Source organism: Cupressus sempervirens, chromosome 6, assembly GCF_028749045.1.
Source record: "Cupressus sempervirens isolate cs-2001-9-10 chromosome 6, ASM2874904v1, whole genome shotgun sequence".
NCBI lineage: Eukaryota > Viridiplantae > Streptophyta > Pinopsida > Cupressales > Cupressaceae > Cupressus > Cupressus sempervirens.
Window position 1 is genome coordinate 305,091,732 of NC_143123.1, and position 14,477 is coordinate 305,106,208.

At 33.8% G+C, this 14,477-nt stretch overlaps 1 protein-coding gene across 1 annotated transcript in view; it reads left to right on the forward strand.

Annotated features, from left to right (window-relative positions):
• Positions 1–6,512: 6,512 nt before the first annotated feature.
• The window catches only part of LOC149552419 (mediator of RNA polymerase II transcription subunit 7a-like), a 119,250-nt gene continuing 111,285 nt past the window's right edge, over positions 6,513–14,477 (forward strand). The window contains exon 1 of the mRNA XM_089787970.1: positions 6,513–7,146. The gene's annotated coding sequence lies outside the window, so the exon portion shown is untranslated. The remainder of the gene's footprint in view (positions 7,147–14,477) is intronic.

Sequence of the window (14,477 nt, forward strand, 5' to 3'; positions counted from 1 at the left end):
AAAACACAAAGCCGAAAAAATCCAATTCAAAAAAAGGGGGGGAAATGCAGAAGAATCTAAAGAAAATGCACAACAATTGTCAAAAATTCACAATAATCTGAAGAAAATGCACAAGAATTGAAGAAAACACAAAATAATTGATCACTTGTTGAATTCGAGAATCATCAAAGAATGTTGAAGAGCCACCATGAACAATAGGATTGGAAGAACTATGATGAAAATTGAAACTTGTATGGCAGATATACAAACTCTTGATTCTTTCCCAGTGGTAACACCCTGAAAGCAATCTACTGATGCCAAGAACAATCAAAAGAAATAAGACGGTTCCTAATGGAAATTCAAAGTCTGATTATTTTGATTGTCCGTCAAGAATTTGCCTTTGATTGTACCAAGATCCTGCCTTTGCTTCATCCATTTGTATGCTCTGCTACAAACACATTCAATGGAGGATTTTTTTTGCGAAGTAGAGAATTTTTAGTTCCCTATTTCAAAACCCCCTTCTCTGTGGGTGTTGAAAAACCATGGAACATGTTGGTTAAGTTAATAAAAAGTTCATGGATCATGATGATTGTATTCCAAAGTTTTTGATACCATCAGATAAGGCTAAGTAGCATTATGTTTCATGTGACTTGACAATGGTGTCCCCACTGGTCTATTTGGTATGCTCCACTATTGAAGATTTTGAGGATCTAATTTACATGTCAACTAAAAAATTCAATTTTGGATTTCATTATGTTTCTTTAATGGTTGGAAGTAGGTATTCATTCTATTTTTTTTTCTTATCTTTTCTACTTTGATTAAAATATGGCTAGAGATCTTATTTGCATGTCAATTAAAAAACTATGATTTCAATGTCATTTTAGTTTTTTAAATAATTAAAATTGTATATTGGCTTTTTATGTGGTTAAGGATCTTATTTACATGTCAATTAAAATAATTGAAAATGATTTTATCTTGATTTAGTAATGGTTGAAATTGTACATCTCTCATTTTTTTCTGATAGTAGAATGTGGTCAAGGATTTATTTACATATCAACCAAACGAATTGATTTTCATAGTGGTTAAAATTGCATGCTTGTGCCTTTTTGTTCTTGTGTTTTGGTCAACTTTGATTAAAATGTGGTAAATGTAATAATAAGTGGCATGATTACATATAATTAGTTATAATTTCTTCTTATTATTGATTATAGATTTGCATTGTTGATATATTGCTTATTTATCATTTCTTATTTGGGATTAGATTTGCAGTTGTATATTCTCTTTTGGTCAGTTTAGTCAATATGGATGTAAGTTGTATACTTTTTTAAATATTAGGCGCAAATTCTCCTCTTGTTGATTGAATTACTAAATCTATGCAATGACTTAGTATATATTGGTTGAATTTTGTGTTTCTAGTTGTATTTAAAGGTATGCATTGAATCATTCAAAATCACGCTTGAAAAATCATGGACCATCCTCTAGGAACTACTGGGGAGCATGTTAGAGTTTTATTGATAGAACATTTTATAAAGTATTTTAGCAAACATTCATTAGATAATTATAATCCACATCATTTTAGGTCTCACATATCCTAATCCTTTTGCTTAGAGTTGTAAAATTGATCTTTTAGAGGTTAACCCTTTGAACTCAACAAATTCTTTTAAGGTGCTCTTAAATATTGTTGTCCTTATTAACATAAAAACTCAAGGCAAAAAAACTTCAAGAATACACAAACTACTTGTTAGCAATGAATTGCATATAGCCCAATTCAAAGCTTTACACTTTACAACTCAAATTCTCTTTATGTCACCCAGTCACAACTTTTGCTTAGTTCGTATCTTGCACTATTGTTGCATTTTCACAAGTTTTACAAAGTTTGCAAGCAATGATAATAGCTTCATCATTTTCATATTCACCTGGCCCCACAACATGGTCACTTAGTTGCTCCTTTCAAGAAGTTGGGAACTTCTGCCTAAGGCTTTGAGGTTTCGTGAAGTGAGAAACTATCTGTTGGTGTGATTTTTAAGGCACAATCATCATGACATTATCTTGCAATTAATAAGGAAATCTCAACATAATCTTATTATGAGATTTGGTGGAAGATGTATCTTATTACGAAGTGGTGAAGTACAAGATTTTAAATTTCTCACATGTCGTAAAAATTAATAGCAAAATGAAGTGCTTATAAATAGAGTAAAAATTCATCCCTTTGATTACCTTATTCTATCGCAATAATCCTACAATTTATGTTAGCTGTAATTTAACCTTGTCGAGATGGGAGTTCTTGTTTCAGAGGGATACAATGATGAAGAGAATGAGCTTGTGCTCCAACTTGGTCCCACCGAAGCAGAGATGGAATAATTTTACATTATCTCTAGTGTTAGGATTAGATAGATAGATAATAACAACTACCTACAGCTTTTAAAGAGTTTCATAGATTACTTGAAATGTGAAGAAAGTCCAAGGTGATCAAACTACTAAAATTAGTCACTCCATATTTTTGCGGCCTACCCATTGCACATTAAGGTGTGGTTGCTAGTAAAATTAGTCACTCCAAGGTGATCAAACTAAATTTACATTATCTCTAGTGTTAGGATTAGATAGATAGATAATAACAACTACCTACAACTTTTAAAGAGTTTCATAGATTACTTGAAATGTGAAGAAAGTCCAAGGTGATCAAACTACTAAAATTAGTCACTCCATATTTCTGCGGCCTACCCATTGCACACTAAGGTGTGGTTGCTAGTAAAATTAGTCACTCCAAGCTGAAGAAAGTCCAAGGTGATCAAACTACTAAAATTAGTCACTCCATATTTCTGTGGCCTACCCATTGCACACTAAGGTGTGGTTGCTAGTAATAAATATTTTCATTTGACGTGTCCTCAACTTCTCGTTGGATATGTTTTTCATTTAAGTAGGTGAAAAAAATATGAAATAGAGTTATACAAGACATTTTAAAATTAAATTCTTTTGTAAAATGGCCAAACACTAAAATTGAATCAATTACAAGTAATAATTTTATTATGTTTTAGGAATATTAATTATTACTATTATTATGTGGTTATGTTAGGGTAGATTTCTGAGGTAATTTAGGAATTGGTATTAAAATTTATAAAGTAGTTTTTTACATTTTTTTATTAATTGATTATCTATATATATTAGCTATAAAAATTTTAATTTGGATTTGTACAAATATTATATTATCTTATATTAATTTAATATTGATATAATATGTAAATTTATTATTAAAAATTTAGTTTTTGAAATTAAATAATTTGTGATAAATTTTGTAGAGTGGGAAATCTAAAGCATAAATAATGTAAGAATAATATTTTAAAAATAAATTATTGATTATTAAAATTGAACTTTGATAATGATAAATTATAAATGGTTTTTGTTTGTAGCCTAATTTTTCAACGTCGAGTCTCTAAGGGTAAAAATCAAGTGCCCATATTTGGCCTTATGATCACATGATCATTATTCTACTCCAACCTAATATGTTTCTTCATTTATTTCATTTATGACCTTTTGTAATTGAAATATTTCACTCAAAAAGTGTCAAATAAAGATAATACTCATTACAGTGATGATACAATCAAAATATAAGGCTGGTATAGTGAAATTTACTAAGCTTTGGAACAAAGTTGTTGATTCCATAGAGATATGAGAGAACCATTCAACACTCATATGACTCATCTTGGTCTTTCATTATTTTGCATTTATTGGTTCCTTTGTGCATCATTATTTATACCCAATGTTTTGTAATTTAACGATAACAGATAAGTCATTTGTAAGCATTAAATCCTGATTCACATACCCTTTTCAAAAAAAGATTCTACAATTTCAATGTGTAGGCTTATGGATCATAAGAACATTTTTCAAGCATGTTTCAACCTATATCAATTGGATTATAACTAAACCCATTTAAAAACAAATTATAAAATAGAATAAAAAGAAGACAAATACTGTAGTTAGTTGCTACAAGTCATTGTAATTAGGGTATTTGGTACCACATGTTGTTACAAGATAGGGTTGTCATTGAACCATAAGATCGCCCTGTCAATGTCTGATACAAGCACATGACTTATAGAACAGAAGAGGTAGCTAAGCCACGTTACAAATCTTAAAGGGTAACATTTGTGGTTAGTCAAATAATCCCCCCCTTAACATTACCCAAGGAGATTTGAACCTATGACCATGCTTGTATACCACTTGTTATAAGCTAGGGTTGTAATTGTACCAAAAGATCGACGTATCAATACCTAAAACAACCACTAGACTTATGCAACATGTGTTAACCATTATTATTATTTTGTTGTGAAACTTTCACTCTCTCTCATTACAAACCAACTGCACAACTAATTTCTCCATGCAACCTTTATACACCTACAAATCTAATCTTGGATAATCCCTAAATGATCTTCTTTATATTTCTCAATATATAATGACCTAGGTTTTTTTCTTGCACTAGTTTTTAAATCAAATGCAATAGTTGTGTGTTAAACAGCTTTTACACCTACTTTTTATGTATTCCACTTTAAATTATTTCCTTTCTTCAATTCATGAAACTTATTGTTGCTTATGAATTATAAAATTTAACCTTCTAGATGTTTGGAGAAAATAGAGATATTTATAATTATGAATACTACATTTTTTTGATGTTTTTAGATGCATTTGGATGTTCTTCTTTTTTAGGATCTTAAGAAATATGAACATTTTTTGTACATGTTTGTCAACATACACTTCTAATTTTATTATGCAAAGATTTAATTATTCTTTCAAATCAAACACTTATGGGCTACCCCTTGCACCTCCTTTGGATGCAAGTACTAGTTTATAACATTGACATTGAAAAACATATTTTAGTTGAATAGGAATTACTCATAATATCCCCAAAATTTTGGGATAGTAGATAGATAAAATTTTAATGTCCACGAGGCCAAAAATAGCCTATGGGACAGCAAGACAACTCAAGCAGACTTAAGTAGCGCTGTTCGCCTCTTGTGTAGACTAATGATGAGCCCCCCCAATTGCTCAATGTACTCTTCGTTGAACAGGTTATGCCAAGAACTGTCACATATAGTATCCGCAAACTTATCCCTGCTATCCTTGTAGGCCTCACATTCTAGAATAAAGTGTTGTTCAGTTTCCACTTTCCCAAAATTGCAAAATCTGCAAATTCTCTCTTCCCAAGCCTCCTTTGGCCTCTTCCAACACCCGGTCTCACAACAAAGTTGGTGAGAGTTGGTTCTCAGTTGAGCAATAAGAATTTTAGCTCTCCAAGAAATGTTGGCTCCTATGTACACTTTTTCGAGTTGATCACAAGTGGGGTTGAACTCATTTATATAATATAGTTTCTTCCTCCCAATCTCGCTTCCCCAATTTCTCTTGTAGAATTTCTCCATAACAAAGACCTTTATTTCTTTATTACTTGTGGGGCACATATTGAAATGAATATTCCATTTACTCATCCACTTGATGTTTTGTTGCATCCATGTCCTTTTTCGCTTACATAGTGTGTCACTAAAGACAACTTTCGGCCATCTATCCTCTTCCATTTTTTCGATTCTTTTTAGATAGCTTAAAAGGTGAACCATAGCAAGTGCCTCAATAGGCGCAGCCCCCATTTCACTTAGCATGATGTCATATGGAACAGTGCTTTTAATTTTAAACTTGCTTGTAATCAAGCGCTTTTGGATTCCTTCGATTTGTTTCCATTGTGCTATAGTAGTGCTGCTGGCCCATAATTCACACCATAAAGAACAACTGGCAGCACAAGAAGACCGAACAAGGTTTGAATAGTTTTCCAATTCCACAACTCCGCTTCACGGCACCTATTCTGAAGAGCGTAGAAAGCCTTCCATCCACCTAATGTCCTTTTATACCTGCAGCTAGACCAGCTTAGTTTTTTGTTGAAATCGATGCCAAGGTATTTATATTCCGCAACTTCTTCGAGAACACTTCCATTGTAATAAAATTCATGTTGATGCTGTTTTTTATTATTAGAGAAAATCACAACCTTGGTTTTGCTGATATTGACCTGCATCCCCACCATTCTACAAAAGCGCTCAAGAGAAGATAGATGGTCTTGCAAACCAGAAGCAGATTTGGCAATTAAAATGAGGTCGTCCGCATATAGGAGTAGCTTTATAACAAATTCCCCTAGCTAAATGCCTTCACGCTCTTGCGTGTTTAACCACTCTTCCAGTTTGTCAATATATAAACCAAATAAAGTAAGGGATAAAGGGCAGCCCTGTTTGACCCCGATATCGCTCCTAAAACATTCTGAAATGCCATCTGAAGTTCTGATTTTGACTTTCACCTCTTCGTACATCCTACGAGCAACATCTCTGAGATGCCTAGGAATCCCCAATTCTTCCATCCTCAACCAAAGCTTGTCTCTCGGAAAGTATGAAGAATAGAACATGAAAACAAAAAAAACGGAAAATTGGGCCATGGAAGAAGGCCTAAACGTCTGCAATTGTTTTGCATCATCCCTAAATTTAAGAAATCTATGTGTGAAAAAGGAGAAGAATTGCGAGACAAAAAGAAGTGTGAGAAATTATTTCCTCTTTCCAAGGATCTATGGAGTATCTTGGTTCCTTAGGGAGAATAAACTAAGTACAGTAATCTAGTAATATAAGTTTCAAGTTCTGATTATAAGGAAACTAGTAATTGCCGGGGCAGACCAGCTGAAGTAAATCTAGCCGCAGGGTTCCAGTCGCGGGATAACATACCAAACGAGTGTGACGGGGTTTTAAGTTGTACGGTGGCAACAGTTATCTTTTTCCAGCCTCACGGCAAGAGGCCATCACTGGACGCATTGCGTGGGAAACAGATAAGGAGAACCGAGTGTGGTGAAAGCACCGTTTTGAGACGACAGTTCAGGTGTTACTTGGTTTAACCAGACAATCAGGGGCTTGGCCGGAAGTGGAAGAACTGTGCAGTGACGTTTTGAGTTTGCAGTTAGTGTGCAACTGTCGAGCAATTACCACATCTGGCAGACCCCCTATGGCAGACCAGTATTTCTCCTGTATGGGAGTTCTCAGCAGCGTTTGACTACACAGCAAAACCGACCATTTCCACTCCAGCATGAAGATATCATCAACTGTTAGAGGTGCCGGGTGTTAGCACAGAAACAGAGACTACTGCCGGTCACTACAGGTGCATCAATATCAAATCATTTCTTGTGATGGAAAACGTTGAACTGTAGTAACTGAAGCATATTGGTTTTCTTTCATCGTGTTATGTTATTTAATAAGCATAGAGTGACAAACAGATTTAAAACTGTTATTTGTTAGCACAACCATTTCTTGAATACCTGGTGCCTCCTTACTTTTTCGTATTATTATATCCGTCGTTGTGGGAAGTCATGGCTTTTAGACCAGAATGAATGCAAACTGTTTGTCGAAATTCCTTTAATCACACCCTGATTTCCTTGTCAAGTTAAGAGGGAATATTACATCGCGCATTCAGTAATTTATCTAATATTTTACTAATTACTTGTGTAATAACTTCATTTCTTATTTCGAGTGTTAGCATCTAGAGTAAGTAGCTCATTCTGAAATCTGCAACCATGTAAAGTAAAAATTGAAAAGTTTTGGGTGGGAAAAAACATGTCAAGGGAAAGGGAAAGGAGCTTCATTTCTTTTTTTGGGTGCTAGCATCCAGAGTAAGTTGCTTACCTTGGAATCTGCAACCATATTCGGGAAAGTTTTAATATTTTTGGTAGGGAAAAGAACCCTCATTTGGGAAAATGCAAGAATGATGTCCTTCATCATAGTCAAACCTTCATGATATTCTCTTAAACTTGGAGTGAACTGAGCGTTGACCTTGATCAACAATATCCCACGTGCACGACCTAACATCTTCAATACCTGGACCTGACCAGACCTCTGAACATTTTGTTCCTCTAGCTACCTACAACAGCTCAATTAGCATCCAACAAATAGGTCTTCTAATCAATTCTTCTGACTTCTTTGACATGTTAACAACTTAACATCCCTCTGAGGGCCACCATTCACATTATCTGTTAGAGTCTCTCCAACTCATCTACCTCACTAGCTAGCTCCCCCTGGAAACAAGCTTACTTTGACTCCAGTTTGATTACATACTCTTCTCTCCATTAGCTCCCCCGCCCCAGGATGTATGCCACTCTTCTTTCTTATGTGCAAGTATATAGACTTTGTTCCTTCTTCTATTCTGCTCTTTTCATCCGTCGGATCTTCGCTGATCTTCTTTGGTCTCTCATCTGAATCTCTTATCTGATCTTCTCTTTTCTGACCTTTCACTTTTCTAATGTTTTTCACATCTGCTTCTCTCCCCCTTTGACAGCAATGACAAAGGTATAGCATCTGTTTTTATTCAACTTGCTTTCTCATCTCAATTTCTACTTCCTTTTCCTTCTCTGCTTCAGTTACCTTGTGAAGCTCATTTACCTTCTTTCATACACACCTTTGAACTATCCAAACATTGATTGCACACCAAGGACCTAGCTCACTGACCTTTGCAAACTTATGCATCTCTTTACATCTATTTAATTTCAAAAATTAATCAGACCTACTTTATCATGCTTACTACTCCCCCCTGAGTAGTGGCCTCCTTACATCAAATCCAGCTCGAATGATATTTCCATGGAATCTTCTGGATTGATGCACTCTTCTGCATCTTAGTTTTGATTGGGAGGAGAAAGTCCCTTTTACTTGCGTTTGGATCTTACTGATGTAGATCCCTTTTCTGAAATCTCTTTGTTATTCTTCCTTCTTGTCCTCTTCTTTTGCTTCTGCTCCTTGTCCTCCTTTCCTTTTCCTTCTCTCTTCATATTTGTTTGAACAAGTTTGTCTACCTTGTCATCTCCTTGTATGCTCCTATCTGCTTCTTGCACACCCCTTTTCATCTTCTGAGTCTTAGTACCTTGTATGTATTTGCAGTGTTCAGCAGTTTGTGTGGATTTATTGCATCCGAGACATATGGCAATCTTCTGCTTGCTATTATTCCTCACCATAGTACAGGTACATCTACCTATTTGCCTTCTGATGGCACCATTTGTCCTTCTCACAACTTTGAATACATTGGGGACATGATTGTTTCTCTTACTTCAAAGATAGTGATTCTTTCTTTTGCAATCTGAGGTTTTTTGTCCACACTTACCACAATGAAAGCAACTATGACTGAAGCTTTGAGGTTTTACCACATGTTTCTTGCTCTTGTTCCTTTTTCTGTCCTTGGACAACTTATAATTTATCTTCTTATTATTTGCACTGTCTGTCTTCTTGCCTTTATTTGTCTGCTTGGCCTGATTATTTTGCCCTGACTATATTTTTTTTGAGTAATCTCCTTTCTTTAATCCAGTACCATTGTTGTATATTGACCTTCTCTGGATCAGTAATGCGTCAAGTTTAGCTGAATTGATCTTGAGCGCGTTCTTTAAATCATGAGCAATTCTAAGCTCTTCTTCCATAGCTCTATCCCACTGATCATTTGCACAAGCATTATACACTTTTCTGGCTTCAACTTCAGAGATTAGGCAGAATTGATCTTCTACAATTCTCTAATACTGTTAGTTGAAGTTTTCTTCAACTGACTTTTGGTTCTTATTCTCCTTAAGTTGTTTGATGTTAGACATTTTTTTGATTGTCAACATTAAGGTTGTCACAACTTGTACATCCCCTTTCACTTACTGCTCTATTTGCATCTGTTCTCACTTTCTTTTGAATTACTGACACTTTTGAACTATTCTTGATTTGATTGTCATCTCGCATTTTAAAGGACATATTATTACTTTGTTCACTTTCTTTGTCTTAACAAGCATCAGACTGGCTTCTATTAGACTGAATAGATAAATGACTATCTTCAGGATGATTTGACTTTTCATACCTTGATCTTTTTGGCTTCTCTTGTGACTCTTAAATTACTCCTTTTTTTGCATCAGCTTCGTCATCAATTATCTTTTAGGCCTTCTAGATCCGATTCAGATAATGTTGATACAATGCATCCTTGTCTTCTCTTGTATATTTTGATCTGACTCTGTTCAATCTTGGTGATCTAATACTCTTTTATTATTCAGATGGAAGATATTATTTTTGCTTTTGCATCCTGAATCTCACTTCCAGAACTATTTAGAATTTTGCATCCCTGATCATTGAAGTCAGAGTGTATCCCTTCTCAACTAACTGTCCAACACTAAGAAGATTGCGTGTTAGACCAACAACATGTAGCACATCATCTGTTGTATTCTTTCCATCTAGGGAAACAATACCTCTTCCCTTGACTTTTCCTCCAGTGTTACCCCATCTGACAATTCCTCCATCATACTCTTCATATTTCACAAACTTGCTTATGTCACCAACCATATGATATGGACCTCCGCTTTCTATGAGCCAATCATTCCTTCTATCTAATTGTGCAACTATAGCCTTTTCTTCTTCATTTGCACAACTTGTAGAGTGTTCAAAAGTAATCTCATCAGCACTACTACACGCAGAAACTTTACTAGTAGAAGCATCACTAGTCGTAGTTATCTCATTAGCACAACCGACATGAATGTTGCACATAATATCTTTGGCAGTATTTCTAGCAATCGTATTGATTAGCCGATAGGCTATTATACAGCAGACATTAACCGGAAAATGTAATGTCTCATACCGGTTTTTAGTTTTGCGGCAACGAATATTGACTTGCCGTTGGAAAAAGTAGGCAATGTGCTGAAGGAAATCAGATTGCAATTCAAAATAAAAAAAATTATGCTGCAGAGGACACCGCCATACATGCGGGTGCCTTCAGATGAATCAGGCCTCATTCTTAAAATACAAATACCTGCTTAACTGCCTGGCTCATTATATGATAATGTCTCTCGGTGATTGCAGAGGTGATAATAGTAAATAAATTGTCCGCCACGTCCGCAGGTCAACCCCAGCATCAAAGTCGAGTTGGCGGATGTGCTATTTTTGTGACCGTGGTGAGGTAAAACCAAACAGCTGTGGTTAAAAATCATACCCTCGCCATTCATATATACTACACATCCTAATCCGTATTGGGTATTTCATCGATGAGGGTTCCTTAAAAAATTAATAATTATTCAGTGGAATGTTTAAGCTCCATATTTGATTAAATCAAAATAATAGCGAGACGATCAATGTACAGGCAGAAATAGAAATAATCAAAGTTTGCAGCTCATTAAAATAATGCTAAGCATGAGTTAGAATATAAAATAAACCATTTAGATATATTATAATAATTATATTGTGTAAATAAAAACATGTCCATGTTGTTTTGATATTTATAAAAAACATAAATCAAACCTTATATACAATTGAATCAAATAAATTAAGATACTTAAGATTTGTTTTGTTGTAAATTTAGTGTTTAAATTATTTTATTTATATGATTGTCAAAAATGTTTTAGTTTCATGCATTTTATTCATCTTTCACAAGTTAATATTATATTAAAATATTTGTCAATAGTGAGATAGGGTACACTCAATTAGTTTTGATAGGCTAGGTTTCAATTTTTTCACCTATAAGAAGTTCGATTTGTAAATATGTAAAACGATTGTCTCTATCAAATTTCAAACTTGCTTGAAATCATAATACTTGAAAAATTTTACTCATTCACTTATAAGTTCAAAAATATTAAAAAAAAAAATTAACCTCAGCTGAAAATTCATATTATTTAGGAACACAACATTAAAAAGGTGAAAATCATACATACATTTTTCAACTTTTCATTCATTATAAAAAAATAATATTCAAAATACTAACTAGAATAATAATTTTTTTTTTCAAATTCTTAATAACATTAGAGTCATTAACAATGATGTTCCATATTAATAAATATCAAATAATTTAGAAATTAATATATATATTTTATTATATTGATACTTGTTACACTAAGATATATAACAAAATGAACTTAAAATAAATTGCAATAGAACTATGAGATTTGTAAAGAAATATATATATATAATAATAATATTAGAATTTTATTCAATATATTATTAACTTGTAAAATTAGATATTAAGACTTTAAATACAATAAATTTCTTTATCAAATATTTGTGATTTATAGAAAAATATATCTACATTGCGTTATAATAAAAATTAATATCATATTATCTATTCAAAAGTTAATTTTAATATAAAACTTTTAAAGCAAAGACATACTACTATTCAATATTTTCTTTAAATATATAATATGTTATACAATAAGAGTGTATTTAATATAAAATGTATATCAAATTTCAATTAAATAACCATTGAATCATGATAATAGTGTTGGATAAAAAAATAGTGAGAATTAGGCATTGAGTCAAAAAGTTCAAACCTATTGGGATTTCAATTGCAGATTTACATTTATTATGACTTATCATTTTGATTTATACACACTAATATAATATTTAATATGTATATCTTACTATTAGCTAACCATTGCACCTCCTTTTGGTACAAGTGCTAGTCATAGAACTCTTACCTTTAGAGTTATCTTCTCTCTTGTCAGTGCCACTCTCATGCTTCTCATATACCTGCCACTCTCATGCTTCTCATATACCACATATTTGTTCATATCACTAGTCAAATGATGTGAGCAGCCACTATCAATGATCAATTTGTCTTCTTTCACACTCTGAGCGGTTGATGTTTTGTTACTGAGAGGGGAGGGGTGAATTAGTAACCTCAAAACTTTTAACAAATTCAGAACATGATTGCATTAATACATCTGATCTACTGCATGCATAAGAAATAGAGAAACATAAAACACCATGAACACAATATTCGGTGACCTAGAAACCTTCCAAATAGAAAATAAAACTAGGGTAGGGATAATACCCACAAAACTTCAATACTGCAGCATAAAGTTGGCCTGTTAAGGCTTGCATTGATCACTTCTGATGATCTGCCTTGTTAGGAGCAATTAGGACTGCTAAGTCCACCTTGTTAGAGGTTTTAGAAACATACAATGAAGTATGCACTCGATAAAGAGATTTAAGAAAAGACCGTTAAGTCTACCCTGTTAAAGGATTTGAAGCTGATTCACCTATTAGGATGAAACAATAGATCTCTGACTTACAACTGAATTGCTGATTGAGATCCTTGAAGTACTGATCACCTCTATGTGATAGATATAACTTTGCTGCTCCTGATATGGCCTTGCAATACACTTTGCTTTGCTGCTGATTCACATTCGCATGCTTACATTTCATTCACATTATCTCATATCATTACATTACACACTTGGATATGATACAATACATTACATATATATCAATCCAATTTACATAATTACAAGGTCGACCATTAAACAAGTTAACACCAATATTACAAAGTCAGCCCAAATGTAGATACTCGGGTTCTGAAAACTGACTTGGTGAATTTCTGATACACGGCATCGACTGTCATTACCCGACATCGTCATGCACTCGGTAGAAGTAGAGGCTCGGTCCATATTAATCACTTCAACGTAGTTTCGAACTCGGTAGATACTGTGTAACTCGGTATAAATTGCATTCCCTGTTTACCACAACTGTACTCGGTAGACACCATTCTTCATTCAGCTTGGTTAACTCTAGCTTCACTTGACTTGAGCTGTTAACTCAGTAGAAATTGTAAAGCTCGGTAGACACTAAACTGCTCGGTTTGAACTGTAGTACATGGCAAACACTGAACTGCTTGGTAAACACTGAACTAAGTGTTGTCACTAATAGCAAACTTGACTCAATGTCAACAATCTCCCCCTTTGGCATTAGTGACAAAAACACTTATCAACCAAAACTTATGTACAACATAGTGTGATACTTAGCTTGGTATGGCATGTTGATTTTTTGAGATTTTTCAAAATTTGTCTTTGTAACACTGTTATATATACATTTTCTTTGCATGTATCTCCCCCATACAATGTACATATCATGTCAGGCATATTGACATACTAAGTGTATCTCCTAGTATGCTATCTTTCTCTCATGATATTTACAAATATCTCTCCCTCTTAATTATATATATGTCTTTCCCCCTTTTTGACAATAATGCCAAAGATTTATACACAATCTACTTATATGGAGACACCAAAATGTGAGAGAAATTCAGAATGTACCTTAAGAATGAGAGTTAAGGTCTTATCCTAGTTATCTTGCAAAACTTTGCAGGTGTGTAGGGCAACTTGCACTTCTGGAGAGAGCTCGGTCATGTGATCTGTAATTGAGAAATTATTGTCATGGATCAATATTTTGGAATAGGCAACGTGTTTCTGCATTTTATCCATGATGGGAAGGATCATATTCTAAATGTCTATGAGTGTAGACCGGATCCTTGCTTCCTCTCTCAATAATTCTGCCTGCATATCTGATCTTCATATGATGTGCAGAGCTTGAACTAGGGTCAAGTTGCAACTGCTTTGCACTAGCCATCAAATCTTCATCAATTTTATTCAATTTTCTCTTTATTTCCTTAGTATGCTCGGTAATATCACATAACTTTGCAAAAAGTGATGTCACATTTGTGTA